Here is a 26,064-nt window from a genome sequence, read left to right as displayed (position 1 = left end):
AGGCGAACGGTAGCGTCACGGAGTGTCAGGAGGTTAAGTGGTTATTCATTCTAGAACGTAAACAAAAATGCAGAAAATGACAACAAAATTAAGCGAAGAATGGCGTGATGAGCTGAAAGCAGCAACTGCTTTAACGCGACGAGATGAAGCTGTCATCGCGAAAAGAGAGATGTAAAGCAGCACGTTGCTTCGTTGGACCAAAGTGGATGGACTACGGCGTTGTGCTACAAGCTCGTCCACGTAAATTCATGAATATATAGGTATCTAAGCGTGAAAGAATATAAAAAAAAGGCCTTTCTGCGTCGCGCCGTATTTATGCGACTTTTACGCGGCTTTTATCTCAAGTCTCCTTTCGCCTTCAGAGAAGAAACTAAAAGCATTATTTAGTTAGATTTAGGAGGCTATCTTTTCGCTTTTAGCATAAACGTGCAAAACATAGGTGTTCTTGAAGTTTCAGGAAGTCTACCTGAAATTTCGTTGGTAATTGTTTCGGCTACTCGTAGGATAATACTGCGCCTTCTCGGCCTACAACCGAGATTTGAACTTCCCCAACCACCAGCCTCCGTTGCCGTTTGGACACGGATTCACGTTGATGTTTCATCTATTTTTTAAGCATGAAATGCTTTTAGCTCCCGTTGTCGGCATTGTGGTGACGTCACGCCTAGACCGAGAGCCATCATCCGGGCACTGAAATCCACTCATCCGGGCTCTGAAACGAGAACATCCGGGCACCGTACGAGACTTAACGAGATTTAACGAGACTCTCTAAGCCCTCCTACGCGACCGGCATGCAAGCGCCGGTTGGTCTCCAAACGAGTCACAAGAAATAACTGCTGCCAGTGCCTTCTCAATGTTTATCAAGATATCAGTCGAGCTGTGCGTTTGATAATGCACGGAATTATAATTTCCGATTTCTAATAACGCGTTCAAAAAGCACATACATGCCACAATATTTAAGCATGAAATGCTTTTAGCTCCCGCTGTCGGCAGTGTGGTGATAGTCACGCCAAGACCGAGAGCCAACATCCGGGCACTGAATTCCACTCATCCGGGCACTGAAACGAGAACATCCGGTGCACCGTACGAGATTTAACGAGACTCTCTAAGCCCTCCTACAGGACCGGCATACAAGCGCCGGTAGCTTCGCGCCGAACGGGTGGTGGCGTTCCTCCCTTCCTGTATGGTGCGGTTCGGGTGTCCACCGAGATGACAGAGAATTACTGGGTCATTTCCTTTCCTCAAAAAGCGTTTCGTTCAAAGGGTAACGCATCGCGCCGAACGGGTGGTGGCGTTCCTACCTTCCTGTAAGGTGCGGCTCGGGTGTCCACCGAGATGGCAGAGAATTATTGCGTAATTTCCTTTCTTCAAAAAACGTTGCGTTCAAAGGGCAAGGCATCGCGCCGAACAGGTGGTGGCGTTCCTACCTTCCTGTAAGGTGCGGCTCGGGTGTCCACCGAGATGGCAGAGAATTACTGCGTAATTTCCTTTCCTCAAAAAGCGTCGCGTTCAAAGGACGAAGCATCACGCCGAACGCGTGGTGGCGTTCCGCGGACTGCCTGGCAGCGCTACAACACGCTGTCGCGTTCCACTCCTAAAGGCGAAGCTTAAGCGTCATTAATTAGCAGTTTATTAGTATTTAGTATTAATCAGTCATTACACACTAATCAGTAATTTGTCATTACTTCGTCATGAATTATGTGTGACGTAATCCAGTGGTAACATCACCAGTGTCACATACGCAAATTGGTGCTGAAAACGCTTTCGCCTCTACGCACTTCGGACAGTTTCGAACGCGCTGCATATACATTCTTGTCAGGCCTCCGTCTCGTCGTGTCCGCGTGCGCTTCGCATTATGCCCGTAAACATTTCATGCTTACTCTACTCTCGGTTACGGGAGAGGCAGAGTTTTTGATTAAACGAAAGGTTTTTGAGGAAAGGAAAGGATGCAGTAGCTCTCGCATCCCGACATCTCGGTGGACTGCTCAACCACACCTTAAGAAATATAGTAGCCTCAGAAAGCATGCAATTTTAGGTGCATATGTCAGTGGTCCGAACCCCTGCCGCAAACTAGCCTCCAACTTGACTAAAATATGTAAGCTATGTGGAAAGAGAAACGCTATGTCACCATCCGCAATGCCGTAGGATGAATGATTGCTCAAAATTTGGTTGAGTGTTACCGGAAATACTATCACAACATTGAAGTCAACCAGTGATGACATCGCTGGGACTCGGGCGGAATTTTAGCGACGTTATCAATGGCTTACATGAGGACGACACCCCTGACTTGTTTTTGCGGTTGTGTGAAGTGTACAGCGAGCTGTCCGGCGCCCAGCTGAACAGGGGCAAGAGTAGGGCGTTGCGTTTTGGCGCGTTCTCCTCAGACCTGTTGCGCGACGTGAAGTGGGTTTCGGCCGTGAAGGTTTTAGGGGTTTATTTCCTCGCGTCCGGTGAGCCGGCTCGCAATACGTGGACCCGGCTTAGAGAGACGGCCGAGGAACGGTTGTCAGTGGCGGCGCGATTCCGTCTCTCCCTCGCGGAGCGCGCATTTATCATCCGCGCGTCGGTGTGCGCCCCACTGTACTATGTCGCACGCATCGCCCACCCACCCCGCACCTTCACGCGTCGTTTGGCCACTTTATGTGGCTCGTTCTTTTGGGCAGGCAAGACGGAGTCTGTAGCGAGCGCGCTCCTCCGGCTTCCTACTAACATGGGGGGGTTCAGCATTCCCCACCTGCCCACATTCTGCAACGTGCTCGCGTTGCGGGCGACTAGCGACCTGGCTAACCAGGCCGGCTACCCGGGCAGGGCGCTCCTGTCATACCTACTCGGTACGTCGCGCTCCCTTTTCTTTCCCGAGCAAAGTGTCGGCCCGACAGCCTTCCAGCAGCCTCGGTTTTTCCAGCGAGTCTGCCAGACGCTCAGGTCCCTCACCGCAGCGCTGCCAGAGGTGGAGCTTTTTTCAACTCCCGCCTCTCGGGTATGTGAGCTCCTGGCCATAAAAGAAGCCCCACAGGAGAAATTGGCGCTTAGCAGAGAGGTGCGATGGCGGGACCTGACGTCGTCATCCCTTCCCGCAGACGTGCGAGACTTTGGCTGGCTGCGGGGCTGGCGGGCCCTGCCTACGGCAGACCGCCTGGCGGCTTGGGGCGTGGCCCCCTCCGACCGATGTTCGCAGTGTGGCCTTGTCGAAACCTTGCCGCACGCACTCTTTGAGTGTTCTGTCGCCAGGACATTTTGGGTTCTCATGTCTAGGATGTTTGCAGCGACCCTCGGCCCCAACTCCATGTTTCGCGACCCTTTCGTACGCATGCTTCTTTGCGTCGGGGCATTCGTGCTGTGGCGCCAGAGAGGTGTGACGGCTCTGCAGGGACGACCACGGAGAGCCATGTACCCTATGTTACAGCGGGTACGTGCGCGCATGTTCGCCCAGGCGTGCGTGGACCCCATGTCGCTGGAGGAGCACCAGTTCCTTCGGCGCTGGTCCACCCGCTTCATCGTCGCGGGCAGGGGCCGTGTGTCGGTGCGGCTCCTGCCATATTAAGTGTGGCGCGCCTGTGTGGTGCGCGTGTTTCGTACACGATGTTCGCTCGTTATGTTCGTGCCCGAAGTTTGTGCGCGAGGTGTGTGTGCGTTGTTCGCGCGTTATGTTTGTGCGCGGGTATTTGTGCGTGCTTCCCCCGCGCGTATGGACCCCTGAACTTTCTTGGACATCTGGTGGTTTTGGACTCTTTAAGGTCCCTGCGCGTGTGTGTGTGCACCGGGCGACATCAGTCGCCGCAATGTATGTTTGTTTTTGTAGAGGGACCGATGTCCCTTTTTGGTCCTGGGTTCAATAAACTTCTCTTAAAGCCCTGACTTGTGCTGTTTTTTAGACTCTCTGAATATGGTCTAAAGATGTTTTGCAAGCTTATGGCGTTCGTTTTTATTAACTTTGATTATTACTCGTTAAAAGCATTAGCAAGGGTGGTTCCACACGTAAAGCTTAATAACGGCAAGGTCGGTTTAGAAAAAGTGACAGGAAAAAACAATGTTTACCAAACAATGTAGAAACGAGCTAGTTTTATGAAAACACTGGTACAATAAACGAAGCCGTTAAGATACGCGCATCACCAATTTTGTTTAGAAATCAGTGCCTTCTAGCGGGTTTTATCCTCAACCATACAATAGCTCTAACTCATTTTTTCTCCTGTAAATCTGTATTTACTCCTCATGCTCATATTTAGTTAAATTGTGGGTAGTCCTTGGGGGAGAACTCTGAGTTGAAAGCGCTCACCAGGACTCTCTGAAGTACTGCAAAGACTGCGGGGAAACGAGCGAGAGAGAAAAACGAATTTACCAATATATGAGGAAAAAAAAATTGACGCCTGTGATTGGCACCTTTATCACCATTAGCGCTGGTATAGGTAGAGACAGAAGGAGGGAAAGAAGAATGTGAGTGGAAGACAGGGGAGGAAAAAGAGTCATGCGCCGCAGATAGCAAGGTTAGAAGCATACGCCTTCCTCGGGACCGTCACGCTGAGAGCTGGTCACTGATACTCGTGCTCTCCGGGAAGGCCGAGAGACGCTTGATGGCCTTGGGTCAGCGCTGACCGCAAGGGAATAAGATTTGCTCCTTGTTACCAAAAGAGGCTCAGGCGTTATGCAAGCTTGTCATTCGGACTGCTCGTTGTGAAGCGAAGGTTAGGAACTCGCTGATACTGCGCTCCAGCGTCTCTTCCGAGATGCACGGAAGTCTGTTTTGAACCAACATCTCTGTGAGGAGGCTTACTCCCGGGAAATTGGCGCCGGTCTCGCCAATGTCGTACGTCCTAACCTTAACATTCCCCATCACCTGCGGTCTGATGATCATAAAGCCGCGAGAATTAAGTTCTTGCTTCCAGTAATACACGTATACTGTGCATATGAAGCAAAAGCTGGCGACCTATCGGGATGGGCTTGCATTCGGAAGTTCGCGGTAATCTGCGTCTGATATAGGTAGGGGCACACTATGCGGGAGTTGAGAACTCAGAGCTCCACGAGTTGCCTTTACTCTCGTTTACGAACACAGACTTGCGGTCGACAACGGGGGAGCAATCAATCCCGCAGGGAACACGGCTTCTGAGCCGACTTTCCTGTCAGGGTCGGGCAGGCTGTTGGAGAAGCGCTGCGGAAAGTGCGCAGCGTAATGAGCTGCCTAATTAAGCGAGCTAATAAGGAGTACGCCTGCTCGAGCCTCTCGCTGTGGAATTGAAGTCATGCGTACGAAGCGTAAAGGGCCGTGAGGGTCCACTAACACTGGCACCTGCACCAACAAACAACGCTGCATCGGATGGAAGTTCAGGAAGTTCTGTCAGAGAGCGGAATCACTATACTGACGTCTTGGTTCCCATAACCTTTGGGCAATCATTCACTTGTGCCGACTGCGCAAAAAAGACGGGGTCTTCGAATATAAACTTACCTGCGTTCGTAGAAAGCTACTTACGCTGTCTTTTAGCTGAGTGAGACGACTAGATTCATAATGTGGGATGGAGAGGAAAACGTGCACCTAAATTTGGTGCCGTTAGTGGTCCCGTGGTAGGGAAACAGGGAAAAAATAAAGGAGTTACGGAATACCTTTTAACGCAAGGGGTTATCTAGGTTGCAAATGTAGCATGCACAACATACGAGCGCAAACAAAATCCCAGAATACTAAAACGTGACAAAAAGTAGCGCGTTTTTCATACCTTCTTTTCATAATGTTCCCGATGACGCACTGTTGTCTCTGTAGCCAGAGTGGTATTGGAAAAATTCAGTTCCTGCTCGCAGTGTGCTAATATTCAGCACGAGTAATTACGTGTTGTGGTGGAGGCTGACCACGGTAGTTGTTATAACAAAGAGTTTTTGACCGCACTTTTAGTTGAATAAAAGAGGTAGACATGTGTGGAAGGAACCAGACGTAGGTGAAGATCACGTTTACGATCTATGAGAAAGTGATCCTTTGCTGGATACTTGTTTGTTTGTTTATGGGGTTTAACGTCCCAAAGCGACTGAGGCTATGAGAGACGCCGTAGTGGAGGGCTCCGGAAATTTCGACCACCTGGGGTTCTTTAACGTGCACTGACATCGCACAGTACACGGGCCTCGAATTTCTCCTCCAAAGAAATTCAACCGCCGCGGCCGGGATCGAACCCACGTCTTTCGGGCCAGCAGCCGAGCACCATAGCCACTGAGCCACCGCTGCGGCACTGGATACTTGTGACTTGCCTGTAATGCCATCAACATACTGATAGCAATATATGCCGCATTTTTCTTGCATGATTCTCTGCAGGCGTGGATTGTTCGTAGTGTTATCACTGATGTGAAAAAGAGAACGCCTAGTTCACTAAATGTCCCCGTAGTTAGGCGGGTTCACAGAATTGGTCTTCCGTGCCATAATCGCTGGTGCCGGTATCTTGAAACAAAATATCCAGCTATAAAGGAATGAACCCTACTGCTAGCTCATCAATTCGGGATAAATGCCAAATTGTAACCGCTATGCCAGGTGGCGTTTCATTCGAAGAAGTCTAGTTTTTAGTTTGTACTTTGCCTTCGACACTTCACACCTGAGCACTTTTTTTTTGGTTTGCTACACCGTCTCCATCGAATACACATATGCCTTCTATACTGAGTTTGATGTGCTTAATTCTTTATTTGTTACTAGACGCCTCTTTTTATTTGTGTATAACTGAAAATCATTGACATTAATCTTGAGCCAGTATACCTTAACAACGTGTGTTAGTTATAATTTTGTTTCACATCTTTATTGTGAGCCCTGTTTTTAGTACTATTAAGCTACAAGACAACCCTAAATCTCTTTAGCGCAGTGGAGAGCCGCACCTCAGCGCTATGTGCACTGAAACTGAAAACCAATGCGCTCTAAAAAAGAAAATTCGGTAGTAATTCAGATAATAAGATTAGGCCAAGAGTGAAAAGCTCGTTTCCGTTTCTTGATTTCCCACAGCAGCCTCAATGACTACTTATTATAGGTTTTTGTTTTTGCCTAAGCAGGTGACGTAGTCACAATTAGACGCCTTTTATTCAAATTTGGCATCATTCACAATAAGACATCGTTTTCTAAAATCTGTTTTCCTTCTTTAATCGTACTTCAAACCGTAGTGGAGCCCCCGAACAGTGCGCCATTACACGATGCCATACGTGTAGCTCCAAAACATCAGCACTATTAAAAGTGCACGGCTAAATCTCAGAAGCCTGGCTTACGAATAACCCTAGAAGAAGCCTTCACAGAGCGTATACCACACCTCGCTCGCTTTCAAATATACTTTCTCGTCCAAACTTAGACCCAAAACGACGCTAGTCATATTCTTCACATAGGTTGACAGAATTCGGCGAAACCCTTTAGGGAAACTTGAAGCCACTGAAACGTGAAACTCTGTTGGTCCTCGAAAGATTCAAGCAGCCTGCACGACGTCGCGTGCAAGCAGCGCGCATTCTTCACCTCTCGACGATATAATACGCCTCTAGGCAAAAAACACGGCTCGCCGGGACTTCAAAGCAATTCGCCTGAAAGTTTGTGCGTCTCGGGAGTTCTCCGCCGATGAACTCGTCGCGACTTCTATTCAAATTCGCCTTTACAGCTAGACTCATATGTTCGAAGCATGCCACACACATCTGCTGAATATCGAAAGTTTTAGCTTTGTACGGTTCTCTGCGGCTAGAGAGAAAGAGATACAGAGAGGGTGGAAAGGCAGGGATGTTAACCTGAAAGGTTCCCGGTTGGCTACCCTGCACTGGGGAAGGGAATGAGGGGATTAAAAAGGGAAGAGAGAAGGAACGAGAGACAAAGTTACAGTCCATCAGTCAAGGCAGTCTCTCTCAAAAAACAAAACAGTGCCTTGTAAGCCTTGATCGCAGTCGACTGTTGTGGCCACGGACCGAGGATCTTGGCCTCTGTGAAAGGGCTATAATTACTGATAGGAGCTATGCAAAGGGATGAAAGCAGTGTTAATAGCCGACTGTTGGTGTCAAAGCGAACACAGCCAGGCGTAGTATGAATGTTCAAAGCAGGACACGGTTTGAGAATGAAATATACAAGTGCAAAGCTCTTGTTGAATGTACGTAGGGATAACTTGTGTTAGACCGCAGCGGTGGCCTAGTGGCCTGAGCATCCGCCTCGCACGCTGGAGGTACGGGGTTCGATCCCCAGTGCCGCCCGGTACCCACCGGTGATACGATAGGTACAAGCTTTCCCCTGGCCTCGTGCTCGGCATTTTAGGGTTAAATGCTTGCGAAATGGGTCTTTGATCCCACTTTGAAAAGAAGAAAATACTTTGCGCCATGGCGCTCATTGATCGCAGACGCCCTTGCGCCATAAAAAGTCATCATCATCATCAGCATCACTTGTATTAGCATTATTGATTTATTGGGGCTAACTCTGCCCTTTAGCGCCTAGCACAGAAGGTCTGTGTTTAAGTAGGAAAAGAAACCTTTGCTTGATAGCTGAATGCGAGCTAAATTATAGATCAGTGTTGCGCACTAAGGCAGAAGCGGAATGGTTATAGGGCTTGGTGGGGCCTCAAAAGGAATCCCCAGCTCATAGGAATCACTACTACGTGCTAACGTGCTAACTTCCTGCTTGTATTTTGTTGTTGGTTATTGTGTGCGTTTCAAGAACTATTCACATACGGGAAGATTATTGTTCATTGACAGACGTTGGTGTGTACGTTGTCAGTTGTTTATGTATGAATATTTATAGTCTCATTCGGCTGCACTAAACCGCCTAAAAGAATATTTTTTTTGGTAAGCAGGATCAAAAAGTAAAATTTATGAGCGTTTGCAATAAATCAAACAAATTTTATGATTTGTCACATACTGGTCGTAGGTAACACCAAGATTTTGAACTGAAGTCTCTCTACTTTATTTTTTAGCAAGAGACGTACATCGTCTCAAAGGCACTATAGTTCGGAGGAGAATAATACATCTAAACATTGTTTCACCTGCTTAGCTTTCTAATACAAAAAAAAAGGTCTTCAAAATTTACGCATGAAAAAAAAAAATCTCGAAGCACTGTAAATAATACAGTTCATCACAGCTGTATCCTGTGACTCCTTACCCCTGCGGAAAGGCGAAGAATCTGGAATACTTTTTTTTTTCTTTAGTATAGTGAACACTAGTTAAGCCGAACTCGCCTAATTTGAACAGCCGGTAAATTCTTTACTGATGCTTTCGTCCCATCATCGTGAAAAGGCTCTCATGTGTTTCGAAGTCTACATAATTAGAGCAAATTTTCGGTACAATTCGATTTCGAATTCTCATAAGTTGACAGTGTTTATTTCGTCTCAGAGGTGCGCATGAATTTTCAAGATACATTCATAATACCATACGATGTCATTTTTTTGCGATTGATTATTGCTTACATATGACACGGCAAAAATCTTAATTTTTTCTTGAAGCCGTATGCTCAAGGCATCTACCTAAGCAGCTGTCTCGAAATGAATCGTAAATAGCTCCATACCGCTGCGCACAATTATTTACTTGAATCATTCGAACTGCGCCAGAATTGGTTAAATTTTTACCGCCGCTCATATTTGGTTACTGGCTCGAAACACAGACACAAGAAATGCAGACGGGACTGAGCGCCACTCACAAGGTTCAGTGCCGTCTGCATTCCTTTTGTCTGTACGTGTTTCGCGCCTGTAACCAAGGATTATCAGTTACCAACTAGCCTAACAGGACGTTATTTTATTACCGCGTTTTCAAATAATTCCATTGACAGTCCAGCAGAATGCCGCTCATACGGCTGTAAACATTCATACGAGTTGCACATTTGAAACTTTTCTCTATGGGAAAGTACACAAAGAAAAAGGAATAATAAACTTAAGCGCTGCCAAGGAGGCCGCATTCAGAATCCGGAGTAGATCTCTGAGGAAAGTTGCAAAGGTGAAACAAGGTCATGAACCAGTAACCGGTCATACAAATTCTTTCCGATTGAAGGTGGAAGTCGTTGGTCGGTATGCTTGTACTTTACTGTAAGGCGCAGAAAGCTGATAGAGTAAACGTAAACAAATGATGTCAATAGCCAAACAAAAACTGTTCTCGCCCAGAGCGTCTGTTCGGCACGAACAGATCCTTGAACTGGTCATTTTTCATCGCTTCGGCTCAGGCGTCAGTGAATCTGCATGGGCGAGTAGCAGACGACGCAGCTGTATACGAGGCTCCGTTGCAGACGATACCAAGCAGCAGACGGCACCAAAAAGCACACGCAGACAACCCGGCAGTGAGCCGTGCTCACCACAACAATGGCCTCTCAGAAGCCGCGGCGATGGAAACAAGCTTGCAACGCAAGGGAAAGACGCAAACGAATGCGGTCGCTGCTGCAGCTGAAATCGCGGAGCGGAGAACATTTGTTTGTTCCCACGGTGTGAGATGATACATGGTCAGGCTGGAGATAGCAAGCGTGGGCTTCGAGCGCAACGTTTGTCAAATGTAGAGGCAAGCCAGACTGAGAGTATGAAAAGAAAGGAAATGTTGCATCTTGGAATTGGATCTCTTGCAGCAGGGACAACAGGACGGATGTTCTCAGAGTGCGGCACTCCATCAACTTAGAACGCAGTAAAAAAAGAAAGAAATGTGCCGAAAGTAAGAGGCTGTGTATAGTACCGGAATGGAAAAGGCAGATGTGGTCATTAGCTGCGCCGCTTATATGAAACAGACAATCCATGATAACATTATAATGCTTGTGAACAGCGACAGGAGGCGCCAGTAGTGTCGACATTATGCACCAGCAGTAGAGCATTGTCGTTTTAGCCCGGTATTGTAAGCAATTAAGCTGATTGCAGAAGGAAGGGTTCAAATCGTATGTGGACGATGGATGTCTTCAGACTCTGTTTTTTTTAGCAGTCAGAATAACTATCCCAGAATAAAAAAAAAATTCCTATACGTTGTCACCGACCACCACCGTCATTTATTTTAAGACTGATCCTATCAGTGCCATTGCTGAAGGTGTCGGTAAGAAATAGTTATTATCTAGGAACGAATAATGAAAAACACATTCTTGCAACAAATGAATACTAGCTGCCTGCGGGATGGCTACCGGTTGTTTTACATAGTGAAGCATGTTACATATTACATTTTGAAACATGTTACATATTGAAACATGAAACATGTAATGCCTTCGGGCCGTGAGGGTAAAAAGATTAAATAAATAAATAAATGTTAAAAACGCACGTGATGGACAAAAAGAGCAAAATGAGACATTAAAAAACTATTATTGTCATTTTAGAAAGTGCTCTAGGATACAACTTTTAAGAGTGTCACGTAGGGCGTCTAGCTGCAGTAGTGGTCAACTCTTCGATGGTAATGGAAAGGAAGAACTTAATAGGCGCGATAGTTCTCACCTGAATAGGATGAATGATTATGATATTGAAAAGTCGCAAGATGTAATAATATGTAAAAGCAGAAATTCCCCAGTATAGAATAATTGCCACATAGTTCATGTATCTGCGCAATTTCTCCCTTAACAGCCAAATAGGCGGGACTTTTTCTGAGAAAGAGGTTTTTTCTCGTTTACACTGAGGTGTTCATATCCCGATAAGACAAGGCGGGCGGATGTACTTCACGTGGTTTGAATGGTATTAATCCTGCAAGCCAAAGTGATGTTGCCTATACTTAAGTTTAGCGTGATTGAGGCTTCCATAAGATATCAGCATTTAGGTCGTGGAAAAGAGTAATGCTCTCAAATTGTAATCAGGTGTTTTGGAGGAACCTGCAGCAAGTTTCAGAATATGTTCGTGCAGGTGTGAGAACAATACATTGGTGTCATAATTTCTTTGCACTGAGTTAGAGGCTACAATCCGTGGCAATCTTTCGGCGCATATTTTTTGGCGCTAAACGCTGGGGTTCACGCAGCTGGTAATAACGTTTATATTTTTTTTTGCACGCTAATTATGACTGGGCGGTGACAACCGAAATGTTATGGCGCATGTGCTCTCTCCACTCCTGTCGTGCTCCATCTCCTTTCCTTCTCTCCTTGCTCTGTAGTTTGGGAAGCGACGGTTTGAGGGGAGCTGCCGTTTTGAGCCTACCTTAGCAGGTGCAGTCACAACAGTCACGAAGTCACAGCGCGGAAGCATATGAGGTGGAGGACAAACGAAAACTGAATAATGTCATAATAGAAGAGAAAAAAAATTGGCACAGCCAGGAGAAAAAAAAATGTTCCGATATTCGTTTCGTGACACCTAGTCGAACAGGAGCTTCGCACCACTTGTGTCGAGCGTCGGGAACTTTTTCATGCGTAACAGACGAGACAGCTGGGTCGATCGATGAGACGTGCACTCACTGGAATAAAGGAAATATAGTTTTAGCGCCGGACCTCTGGACAGAAAACTCCTGTCGCATCATCTAGAGTTACGATTTCGGTTCTTGCTCGGCAGCTCCTACGGCGCGTAATCGACACTGCGCAGACATGTACTTAATGTCACGCATGGAGGCATGTAAGCTAGCCACCGAGGTGAAAGGCATTTTTGCTCACGCACAGCGCACAGCGCCTCTGCAGACGTCACCACAGGCGTCACTCCTCTAATGCAATCACTCCGCTAATGCAATTCTTTGATTTTTGTTCGTGACTTTATCTCATCCTCCTATGTGGGCCTGAACGTTCTTTCGTGTGAAACGTACAGTCTTTGTCAAAAGTAACCAGGCTGCATGGTTTGCTTCTAGCTTGTATAGTGGAGCCCTTGTGACTTTCCTAAACATCAAAAGTTGTTGGAAGGTAAGAAGACCCCCAGTCCTTATCTTTAACAGCCATTTTAGCTTGAGGGAAGCTGTAAGGGCTCCACTGTACGAGCTAGAAGCAAACCATACAGCCTGGTTACTTTTGACAAAGACTGTACATGTTGTCCTGTTTACGCAGCAAGCGTCTGTGTTGCGTAGCGAGATCCTGGTGTCAGGCAACACGCCGTTGATCGACGCCGGTAAGGCGCGACCTCTGCTGGCCTTGAACTAGACTGCGCTACTTCGCGCTCATCACTTTGAGCCTAGTTGTTCAGAAATCTGCGATCTGTTTGTCTCATTCCGTGCTCACATAGGCGATATCAAAGGCAGGGAAACGAGTAGAGACGCAGAATGTATCGCTGGTTATTTAGTGTGGACAGACTGCGCAAAATGACGTGCAGTGCTAGCTCAAGCTTTTTTTTTTCATTTATTACACAAGTTGCTCTCAACTGCAAATTAATTTGGAAGTGAAGGTAATCACTTAAATGCAACACACATTGAATTTTGTTCATTGCATCGGGGACAAAGTGCAGAAACGCAACACAGAAGGCCGCAGGGATAAATTTGAAGTAATTCACTTACTATATACGGCTCCTTTTTCACGAGTCATATCCGTCAACTTGCCGAAATTATTCGCTTGGGATCTTCGGCTGCGCGTTGGAGAGATTAAAGCCTGGAGCTTTCAGCTCCCTTATGCCGGATGGTGCAAACAAGAAGATCTGAAGAAAAAAAATGGAGAGAACTCTACCTTAGGGGTCTGACGCGATAGAGTAGTGGGTTAGTTCCCATTTATGCAGAAAGCCATCCTCTACTCTACGTTCGTAGATCCCTGGGAGTACCCATACTCCTCCTGGCGCAGTGATCCAACGGTTAAAGGTGCAGTGAAGAGGAATATGAACTCATCTTTTTGCCGCGAGAACTCAGTTTACGCGTACCAAGCATTCGTAGAAACTTCGATTTATTGCCCTGTGTGTCCCATTTCCCTAATTAAATCGAATAAACTACCGGCTCCCGCCTTTTTTTTTTTTTTTGAAATCTCTCCGTACGGTGGGCGAGTCGACCAACGCGTGGAGTGCCTTTCACCCAGTCCCGCGGCGGCTTGCCGCTCTGCCATCGGCGGAGTAATACGTAGTAATCCGTAGTAGCAAATAGTCCGCGCGTATTTTTATTTCTGTGGGCTTATTTTACGGCTATATTATCTGCGAATGAAACTATTTAATCACAGAGACCTAAAAAACAATATAAAGTGAAAGCAAAGCGTCCACGGAGCTGACTGAAAGGCACTCCACGCGTTGGTCGACTGCGCCCACCGTACGGGGAGAATTCAAAAAATAAAGGTGGTAGCCGGGCGTTAATTCGATTTAATTAAGGAAATCGGCCACACAGGGCATTAAGTCGACGTTTCTAAGAATTCTCGGAACGTGCAGATCGAGTTCCAGCGGCAAAAAGGCGAGTTCAGATTCCTCTTCAGTGCACCTTTAAGCGATGCGCCACTGCCCAGCGATGACAGGTGCTCCCGGCGGTGGGCCTTGTGCAACCCAGGTTGCTCTTCCTCAGCGACCAGTCTTTTAATTTAGCTGTCGCCTGCCACGGTGGGCAAGTTGCTCACTATCCGGTGGGCAGGTTTTGATGACGTCGCAAGGTCACGTGACCAATGCGGCCCACCTGCCACCTGGGTTGCTCACTGGGGAACACCTGCCAGAGCCTTGCCAATGATATTTCGCTCACAAGGCCGACAATGCCGGCACCGGATTTTGTGGAGAACTGGTCTTTAACACTATCGCGTAAATAGAATACATTCATGCATACACCAAGACCTACACGCGGCGAGGCTGTGTAGTGGCTCAGTAACTACTGCGAAATATCCGATACTTTCCGCCGTAGTTGTGCGAGCTGAGTATGCGCCAGCATTGCGCTGAAGGCGACGAAAACAGCGGTTGCCATTGACCTGTTTTCTCAAGATTGTCCCCGAGTGTGTAGCCCACTGGGTGGTCATGCCTTCTTACACAAACATTCTCACTTCACGTCGACGATCATCTAACTTGTTTTGTAAGGCATTTGCTTCATAATGTTTTTATATCTTCGTTTTGTTTCCACAAGACGGAGTCTGCTCAAGTGTGTCTGCCTACACTCCCATTTTAACCCGCTTTCTTGCTGATCGCCTTCTTCATTTGACTAGAGACATTAACGCAGAGGAAAAGTAATCAGTGGCAGACTTCGTAGAACTTATATGATTACATTTTTCTTAATTTCTTGCATCTAATCCGTATCGCCACCCCCGCTTCACATCATTCTGTCACTGGCACCATTCGCCTCAGGCATAAGAGAGCCCGGGAACCTAAAAATAAAGTTCGAAGACACTATGGTCATCAGTGTCAAGTTATTTATCTTCTAATTTGCAGGAGCTGCGCGGACCGGGGAGCCATTCGCGCAGTTGTTCCTGCTTAGAACGGTCCTCTCATTACCTTACGACTTAGGCTATTTTTATTGCATTCCAGTCTGCCAACGGGGGAAGTAAGTGTACCAGGTTAGAGTGTACTGCGCGGGTGGCAGTAACAACGCCGTTTACCACAAAGCAACCCTTGATACGTCTATTGGTTTGGTTTATCGGGGTTTAACGTCCCAAAGCAACTAAGCCTATGAGGGACGCCATAGTGAAGGGCTCCGGAAATTTCGACCACCCGGGGTTCTTTAACGTGCACTGACATCGCGCAGCACACGGGCCTCTAAAATTTCGCCTTCATCGAAATTCGACCGCCGCAGCCGGGATCGAACACGCGTCTTTCGGGTCAGCAGCCGAGCGCCGTAACCACTGAGCCACCACGGTGGGGTGATACATCTATTGCTTTAAGTTAAACTCGTAAAGTAGAAAACTTAACCGATAGGTTACTTTTAGTGCGAAAGCAGTACTTAACGGGCTCAAACCTAACCAATAATTTTGTGGCGTCCCTGACCTTATGGTGTAGACATAATATAAATATCGTCGCGACAGGGTTTCGAACCCGCGGCGGCGCCAACTGATTAGTTTCGCTGGCCACTGCACGAAAGTACCACGCTATCGCAGCAGCCGGTCATGCCTGATGTTTAAGTGCAACACACTGTTGCGTTTTGCATTTCCCATTCAACAACTTCCATCTGTAGCGCAAACAGGTGAGATCAGCTTAACCTCGATCCCAGCTTAACCTGAGTCTAATCTGAGTCGTCGCCAGACGTACCAACGACCCAGCATAGCAAAACCATGAGCCAACCATGGCTAAACGCATGCTTTCGCACGTCTGCTTGGTTTAAGTACGTTAAAATCCTAGCCCCCCCCCCCCTCCCCCCTCCCTCTTTTTTTTGTTTATTTCGAAAGCATTATATGGCTCTGTCGCGCCAGGAAAAAGTGTCCGCAAATTTTGTGCGCATGATTACGTCGTTTTGTGAAGATAAATCTTTGAAAGTGTGATTGTGACCGATACTGTGTGATAAAATGTTGCCGTGGGAAAAATTTGGTTAATGAGGTGTCATTAGTTAATTAATTAAACGCGAAAAAAGACACAATTAGACGTCAAAATAGCCATGGACGTCGGTATAGTACATGGACGTCAGAACAACCATGGACATCGATGTAGTACGCGGACGTTTTGCCTTCGCAATGCAGCAATGCGGGTGGCCGCAGTGATCTCAAAGTTTTTTGTCATGCTGGCATCTGTCGTTACGTGACCTGACCGATTACAGCTGACGCACGTCACGCCGAACGACCATGACTTACTCGTCGGAGAAACCCATCCTTTACATGCGTGTGCGAAATGGGCTGCGGCAGCCGCATTTTGTATTTCCTGCAGGTAGAACACATTCATCCCGACTGGTCATGAATGCCGTTCGTGTGCCTTGCGCGGCGACCCCCATTTGTCGCCGTTGTCTTCCCGTCCCTAACATAGATTTATCCTCATTCCTTCTCGCTCTCGGGCAGGAGCGTGAGCCTCATTGGTTCGCGCCCGACGTCTCCTGCACACGCCATGGCTGCGACCAGACCCGGCGAGTCCTGGCGAGCTTTGCTCTAACGGGGATGAAAGGGATACAGCTCGACGGGACGCGATCAGCAAAGCTATTGGCGAGAGCAGCGCGTGTGAAGCAAAAATAACGCCCCCCCCCCTCCCCCCCCCCCCCCCTCCTCCTAATCGCTGATGTGTGGTGGCGTGTCCGAGGAATTGAAATACAAGAAGGAAGAGAAGCGCACTGATACATACAGAAAGCTCTTGCTTGTTCGTGCGCGACAGTTGGCGGGTGGGCGTGACATCCATAAAGGACTTGCTATACGTGCTGCGTATGTGTGCAGGCACAAGTAAGGGAGCTTCGGAAGCTCCTCAGTTCGCTAGCCAACGTTTCGAGAACTAAATTTGTCGCCGTCTAGCCCTGACAAAGACAAGTCCTCTTGTGGAAACCTTTGTATGTGGACGGGCGCTTCCGTGCCACCCGTTGCTCATTTTAATGCCGTAAAGAATTTCATGTTCCCTGAACTTTGTACACCGTGTATGTGAGCATGTATGAGCCAAAGCCGAAAACAGCTATGAGCCACGTTTTAATGCGACATAATTAGAAGCCTTATGGCCTCAAAATGCGTCGTCAATAGCAAAATTCGCCCATTGGCTGCAGAGATGTGACGTCATCGGACCGCAGAATTCTCAGTGGCTGGAGGGAAGCGACGTCATCAGACGAGAACACTCCCATTGCGGGAAAGAAGTGGAATCACCAGGCCGAAAGTGAAGTCACTTTCGGTAATCAACACCTGCTACTACTATTCTATTGCCAAGACATAATGGTACTGGATGTCCCCGTGATTTTTTTTCCTTCCTAAGGTGAGAGCGATCTACAGTTTGGAGGCACTTAATACGGGCTACTTTAAGGTTCCAGGCTCAAGGTCATACTGGGTGTTACTATATACGGTAAGAGTATTAAGATATATGTCCGTGTATGTGGGTGACGAGTAGTTGTATCACGTTGTGCAGTCTAAATATTATTTGCGAGCAAAACATCACTCTGAGTCACGTCAGCGGAGTGCGAAAGTGTTCTCCGTAAGAGGGAGTCGATCTACTGAATGCGTCAGCTTGGTGTGACACATCCTATTACTTTTTACGTCAGAAATGCCAATTAGATCACAACATATCTTATTACAGAGTGATTCGGTGCCCCTTTTCAATGTCATCACAAGGTAAGTATGTTTTTTTTTAAATTTAGAGTCGCAGGTTTTTTACCGAAATTTTCTACTTGCACGGTTGGAATGAGCCTGCATACATTGCAGAAGATGATGTACAAACGCGCTGTTAGAGGTCACAATGCACAATTAGTCTAAGTATGCCGAATGTCTCTCATATTTAAAGGGAACCAAAATTGCGCATGAAAGAGCGTCGTCGACAAAATGGAGGACGGCTGTACATAGATTTCGAACTAATTGTTATTTTACCCTTTAAGGTGCTTTGTACACAGTTGTGTACATTGCGAGCTTTTTGACAAATTGTGCTTTGGCTAGCCCTAATTCCTTTGTTTAAGCCAAATTAACACCCGTTACCTGGCAACAGGGCGCTTGTTTATGAGAACTAGCCAACCCAGCAAAAAAAAAAAAGGTGAAATCCCAGACCAATAAACTCGATCTGCCATTTCCTTGCCGAATGATTTCGGCACCAATAGTAATGACAATTTTTTGGGGATTTTTTAAAAAAGTCATGTGAACCTTCAGAACAAAAAAATTATTCCATGATCCTTAGTTTGTTGATTTGACAATTCCTGGTGGTTTAATATTGCAGTTTCTCAGAATTTTGATAGTATGCAAGAATTTTCACCGGTTCGTGGAAAAAGTTAACCATTTGGTATTTTCCATTTAAAAATTGATGAATCGGCTTTCTTGAGACCTGATTAGCCTGTTTAGGGAACAAAGTATTTGTTTTCAACGCAAACGATAAAAGGCGCGTCTGAAAGGAGTAAATAGGGAATGCCGATAAGGGGTTAATGATTATGAGGACGGCCGGAGGAGTCCTCGAGTACATGCAGCACTTCCTGTGTGATGTTCGACAGCAACGCGGTACCTTTGCGCTGGGTTCGAGCAGCTGCTTCCTTATCGTTGTCATCATCATTGATATGGTAAGCTATGTTGAGTCTACTGCAAGTCAAAAAGTTGTCTACCAATCACCTCTAATCATGTTTTCTTTTTTTACTCTTTCATTCTCTCAGTATCCACTCTTACGTCTATCAACAACAAATATCGCAAACCTGAAGAAGCACACAGGTAACGAGGTTTACGGGACGACGCAAACTTTTAACTTGTTTTTTTACATCTAGGTGAAACTTATATAGATAAAAGGAGTGTACAATGGGGGGCTAGTTGGTAATCCATAAAATAAGAACGAAAACCACGCAAAGGACGATACACAGGGAAGAAGTAGACAGGACGAGTGCGGACTTGCAACTGTTTATTGAAACACATCTTCCTTCGATCACCAACCTTACGCATGCGTAACAAGCAAACTCTATCTTATCGAGTTCAGGAACTTCAGTTCCTTCTTGTACAGATGAACCGAAGCCTTGCTTACACACTTTTCGGGCCCATATCTATCAATCTGCCAGGCTTCGATGACCTCACGTGTTTTCTGGTCTTTGGCCCTTCCGATTATCTTTGTACGTTCAAAGAGTGGCGTGCATTTATTGTCGCAAGAAAGACAGTGCTTTGGCAAATGCATGCCGCTCTGAGAGCCCAACGAAGTTTTATGTTCTTGTAGGCGCTTATTAATGCAGCGTCCCGTTTGTCCCACGTAAACTGAGCCGCAACTAAGCGGGATTTCATATACTACTCCCATTCTACAGGACACAAACTTGATTTTGTGGTTTACACCACAAAATAAAGATAGATAGCTTGGAAAAAAAAAACGCTCTGAAGAGATGGATGACAGTCATGTCAAGACTTTTCATGTCTAGCGAAACGCTGGAGAAATTTCTTCTCCAAAGTATGTGATGAAACTGACGCAAGCATGCTCAGTTTTCTTAATATGGCTCGGACCAAGAGATCACATACTACATGCTTCTGCCTAGAATCATGATACTCTCAAGTCGCTGCTTGCAATATTTGCATGCAATCAGATTTCAAACAAAATTAAATCAAAGTTTATTCGCAACAAATTGTACAGAAAAGGTCTCCTGGTCATTCTAAGCACATAGGGCTCGTTAGCAGGTCAGGCAGCGTGTGAAGCATTTTTTTAAGGGGATATGAAGCATTATGCAATCATAAACAATGGAAGTTACATTTTCAAAGAAAGTAACAATAACACAAAATGAATAAACACCAAGTTTCCATTTAGCGAACGAAAAAACAAAAAAAAAACAAATACAATAGATTACAATGATCTACAACACTTTCTTGGTTCTTTCATCCCTTTATAGCGATATTTTTAGTCACACAGTGCTTCACTTAGTTGATTAAAAATATCAGATACATAATAATTTCAATTTTTCTTTCCAGTTTGTAAACACTCGCGGTTTAACATATTTTTGTATTTTTGTAATGCTACATCTTTTTATCATTTTTTTTTAAAGGGTTCGAAAAGCAATAGCGTGTCTCACAACTGCGTACTTAGAAAACTTTTGGACTGGAAATATACCAAGAAGACTACGCTTACCTTGCCTGTCTGCTTGTTCGAGTTTCGTTCTATAGGTTACGCGGTTTACAATTCTTGCTTTTTATGGTCACAACATGCGCCGTATAATGTAATACCATATGCATTTAATGATTCCACTAATGCCTTATATATAGTAAATCTCAGGTTGGTGGGAGTTTCCCTCGCAGGCTATACATCATGGACGCGACCGCTCTTAGCTCCCCGTAAAAATACACGACATGATTATTCCAGGTAAGGTGCTGGTGCAGAAGGATCCCTAAATACTTAATCGCTGGCTGAGCTGCAATGGTTGGGAAAGGCATGCATTACAATTCGACTTAGGGCGATATATGAATGAACTGGAAAGCTCGCTCATTCTCAATTGTTTACCAATTTTTATCCCAGTAAATAATTCAGTGGCACGTCTCGCCTATGTAGATGCTACGGTGATACACTCCGACAATCTAAAAAAAAAAAAAATGTGCACTCGACAGTTGTGGAACACACAGGAATGCATGGGTTCCTCTGTACTTTTTTAAATCTTAAGAACTGAATTAAAAATTGGAGCAAATTGTGAATTATTTATGTGAATTATAAACGTCAGTGTGAAAGCAGATATTCGCGCAACTTACTGCGAGATTTTTCTAGAGTCGACATGACGTTATTGCGTCTTATTTCCTTGTTTAGCCTATGCTTCGAAAGTACACCGATTACATGGTCAAAAAATATGCTTTGAAAGCGGCTATACACTGATCGTTGCACTCTAGTACCAACATTGGACAGGCTTGGGACAAAGAGAGATAGAAAGAGAGAGGGAGGAAGGAAAGGCAGGGAAGTCAAATCGATAACAAAGAAGAAATGAGCCCAAGTGGCAAAGCATTGATTTATTTTTTTTTTAGAAGGAAGAAGTGTCTACACACTATGTTATCGCATGCTTGTTATTACAAGCTCATTACAATGCGAGCGTGAGACTGCCGACAGCATATGTACAGCACACTCGGTGGTTATTTTTGTGGCACATAGCACGTGCTGGGTTCATTTGCCAAGCACTTTTTGATAACGGTGTATATGCCACGAAGACTACTACTTTAAGCAAACATAGGAGGCAGCGCCTTTCGGTCAGAATTGCCTCAGATATGAACGAATTGACCTCGCGATGATTACATTCTGGTTTATGCAAATGTATTCTAGAGAGCGCGCGCAGCACTCGTATATGAATAAAATGTCGGCCGCACACAAAACCCCTTCCCAAAGAAGACTTGTTGGTAAGCCTCGTTTTCCTCCTTGCCCCCTTTTATATTTGAAGTTTACCCACGTGCATCCTTCGCGAACTGCTGCTTGGGCAACCGGTTTGGGTCCAGCAAAATGACAGCTTTCAAGCCCAAGAGCCAGAACGACCTCTGCGAGCCGCGGGTAATCAAGCTTAGCAGAATGCCGTTTCATTACGCTTCTTCCCGAGAAGAGCCCCAAATTTTCGGCAGGAAAAAAGAACATATACAAAAAAGAGGTCAGTGGCTCCGAAGCTTCGCGAGGATGTGGTCCGTAGCCACACGGCAGACCTTTCCCCCCTGAACTGTCTACAGGTATTATTAAGGCGAAAGCCTTTAATGGCTCATGCTCGCGGTGTCCGTCCGTGCGCTGGAATCGTGCTAACTGCGGCCTCTCCTCCACGCAGCGGCCCAACCTCCTCCCCTCCTTAGCAACTGGCGCACCGGTGGGGGGCGCAGCTGTGCATAGCAACCGTGACGTCACACAGTAGCGGCAGAACGAGCGCGCGCGCGTCGGCGGTGGCAGCTGCACCGCCGCGTGACGCGTCTTCGCCAGACGTCTCGTTGCAGTCGAGTGAGTGAGACGCATGGCTCCGAAGCGGCCCAGTGGTTCCGCGCCAAGCGGTTCGGGGAATGGGCAGTGATTGACCACAAGGCTTTCGCCAAGCACAGCTTAGAATTTCCAAAGTGTCTTCGGTAAATTTTTTATTTTCCTCTTCACTAGATTCTTGTCGGTTTTCACGCGTTATACTTAAAGCAATATGCGAATTCTTCAGCGCCGCTTCTGAAAGTAGTCAGAAAAGGGGATGCGACAGAAAGAGAGGAGGTTGTAAGACGGAGCGTACATTATTAACAAGCAACTGCAATATGTCGCACTGGCTAGAGAGGGAGCCCTAGTTCAGTTATGGTGGCTGTTCCGTCCACGGGCTTTTAGCACAGACGATAGTTTCTCGTTTTTCTTTTTCTATTTTTTTATTCCAAGACTTGCCATGTGGCGTAGAAGCGACTGACGATGAGCTAAACTAGATAGTGGAGCCTATTCTCTTCCAACAACCTTAGTAGGCTCTGTTTCTTAGCGTTGTCCGTTAGTCACAAGGAGAGGTGCTCCCTTATTGATGTAAGTGCGATTTTGAGGAGTTAAGGCCCGGTGCAGGGAGTAGCTGGAGAGGGAATGTTCCCCAACTGAGGCATCTGCCTGTAAATGCAGTAGACTGGTCACCCCGCTGCTCGCGTCACTGTAGCGTAAATGCGCAAATTAATAAAAGCGAAGAGCAAACAGGCACGGAGAAAAATGGACTGTTACGCTATGCCATTTAATCTGTTATCGCCTCCGCTTCTCGCGATGAAACAACTTCAAAACAGTCCGGCAAGATAAAATATCCTTGCTGCTGTGTACCACGTATCCTTTTCTTGCGACTAGGGGTCGAATAGCTATAATGGACGCTGTTTATAAGCTCGTAAATGAAGCTCAGGTCAGGCTAAGTAAAAAAAAAATGTTTTATTGTTCACGGCCAAAATGCGAAATGTTCATAGAACAGACAGACAGCGTTCACTGGAATAGCAACGAGACTGAATGAGGCCGTAAAGACGGAGAAAAAAAAACATTTGTTTTATGATATGTGGTGGATAAGATACACTAATGGAACAGATACAGATGAGCCATTCTTTCCATATTCTTTATCGATGTACAGACAAACAGCAATCCATGCCTCCCGATGCTTGGCTAATCACCCAGTGTGGGAATGCGCCATCTTTTGCAACGACAACGACGACGACAACAAGAAAAACTACAACAACAGCTACTTTATTAAGTGCACCCTGGCCAATCTCCCGCCGTGGGTATGTGCCATTAAGCCTGAGGACATCATCATCATTAAATAGTGATAACCATAAAGACAAGTATCATTCACCGATGTCATGCAAGTTATACTGAAAAAAAAAAAAGAATCTTATTTCTTTTATTCTATTTATTTCTTGCGCCTTTATGGTTGCTCAAATTAGAGCGCCGAAGTGTGGAAGGGAGGAGAGGAGACCCTAAATTGCGAGAACTGTTTCTGACCGCGCTCCAGTTATACTAACGGCAGTTTGATACAAACCCAAATAACGTCGCTCGCGCCACTGAGGGGCCTTAGATACTAGATATTGCAATCCAGTGCCTCCACTACTAACAGAAATTTTCGCCTTGCAGCTCGAACAACCTGCGAATAGATGGGTGCTGTGAAGATTTGATGATCACCAGGCTTTAATGTCTCTCGTCGTCGCAAGCGTCCTTAGAATCCTCTCTCCTCCCTTCTTTTTCTTTATGCACGAACGAGGCGGACTTCTGAAGGCCAACTGAAAAGTGACCCAAAAACTACAAGCTCGTCAGTTTAGAGAAGCTAGTTCTAGTCGGGTTACGTCCGCAAATTAACGTTCCAGCTGTGTGAGCAGAGCCTCTCTAGAGACATACACTCAAGGCTAATGTGGCCTTCTGTGTCGTCCTTGTCAATGGCTCACCACTGTTGAAGCCAGTAAGAAAAAAAAAATATTCACAAACAAATCTTGTAAAGCAGGAAGCTTTTTCCTTTTTTTCTCTTTTGATTTATTTCTTCTCTCTATTTTTCAGGAGCCACAGCAAGCTGGTGCCTCGGTCCTCTCAAGGCCAGATTTTCACTTGCCTTAGCGTGTTTGCGAAGAGCCTTGACTAAACCTAGAGCATTTGGGCGGATTTCCCCAGAAAGTGTTAGTCAAACACGCGTGCAAAATAAAACAAAGCCAATATTTATCGTCAAGAGGATCGTAAACAATAACAGGCTAGGCTGTTGGCTGTCACCGAAGCACTCGTATTTTTTTAAAGCTGAAAACAAAAAGAACCTAAGCAAACTAAATGTGAACGCCGTATCCGCGGCCTTCGGAGGAAAGCGCGGAGCCAGGAAAAGTGGCTTTTTTCCCCTCTTTTTTAATTCCGGCGTATAAACATGCAATCTGCTGCATCAGCACCGGCGTTCTATGTTTCTCTTCCACACCGAATCCTTGAAGCCCCGTAGATAGAGTGGCAAACGTCCTCGAAATGATGAACATTGTGGTTGGTTCGCCTATGAGTATTTGTCAAAAGACGGGGGCTCTTCTGATCCCCACGCCTCGTACAGTGCCTTCCTGATTGATAAGCGCATAAGAGGCAGATCATTCAGGAAGTCTTTCCAGCTAGTCACTGGCGTAGGGGGCGGGTAAAGTGAAAACTACCTTTGTCACACTTTTATTCTGGTTGGAGAGATTTAACAAGTCTGGGACTTCTTTCTTCTTCTATTTTTGGTACACCAGAAAATGCTGTACGGTGAACACGGCCTTGCGAGATAAGGTGGTGGGAGCTACGAATTACAGCGCGACATTGTCGAAGTCGGACCATTACCTAATAATTGCCATAAAACGGGAACACGAAATACTGCAGAGAAATCGCGAATGGAAGAACTGCAGGCTGAACTATGACTTTGGTAGCGGGGTTAAAACGTCGGTTTTAATGAATACAACTTTCCTGTGTTGGCGTACCTGTGGTTCGGGCCGTAGCCGAGCGCGCCCTATTGGGGCTGTGTACTCAGGGTCCCCAAACTTATCCACCTAGCGGCTAGTCGGCGCCTTCCTTTTGTGCCGGCGACTGGTCCAGGGCGGGAGCTAGGTTCCAGCAACACGACCAGGGTGGTGAACAGCTTAGCAAGCTCTGGTGGCAAAAGTAAAGTTTGCCAGCGTAAGGCTCTCCGCTCAGATATAACTTTTTTGTCAAGGATTATGTCATTGAAAAGTGGGCGCTTGAAAGCTATCCCATGGTGATTCGCACATTTTGGAGTTATCTAATACACAGCCCTTTAGGTTTGCTATAAAAATGCTAGAGAACTTGTCTGGGCAGTTGAATATTTTTATTAATATATTTATTTATTTGGAGCATTTTTGCAGACACAAACTGTCGGAGATAACATAATAATATACCGGAAGGAGGGCATTAACCAACGTCTTAGCGTAGTTATATGGATTACCTACCGAGAAACTAATGATATACACAGTGATAAGCAAAATTTTAAAGGATAACCATGAAGGCAAAGAGCGTATATTATAATTTCCATGATATTTTCTTCTTCCATTTGTATTCGTACGGTACACTAGGTTTGATTCTAATACAACTACTCGAAACGTACCTAGTCAGTTTCTCCTTGGCTTTTCAAAGCTGTCGACCAGTTCTGCCTGTGCTCTCTACCATCTCGCGCTTCTGAATGACGCACTTTTCTTTCACACAGTCTATTAAATACTTGGCCAAAGATGACGTTTTCAGGCGTGGATGCCAGAATGGTTTCAGAAAAGAGAAGTCGGGTTACTTCGCGTTATCCACTGAGCTCACGCTTTCTTGTTTCTCCTTTTGGTTTTCAACACCTTGTCAGAACACATTTTTTCAGGCCCAGACGCGTGTGCCTCCGCCC

The sequence above is a fragment of the Amblyomma mixtum genome, chromosome 2 (genome assembly GCF_055824585.1).
Source record: "Amblyomma mixtum isolate Tamu chromosome 2, ASM5582458v1, whole genome shotgun sequence".
NCBI lineage: Eukaryota > Metazoa > Arthropoda > Arachnida > Ixodida > Ixodidae > Amblyomma > Amblyomma mixtum.
Note: the sequence above shows the minus strand (reverse complement) of the source record.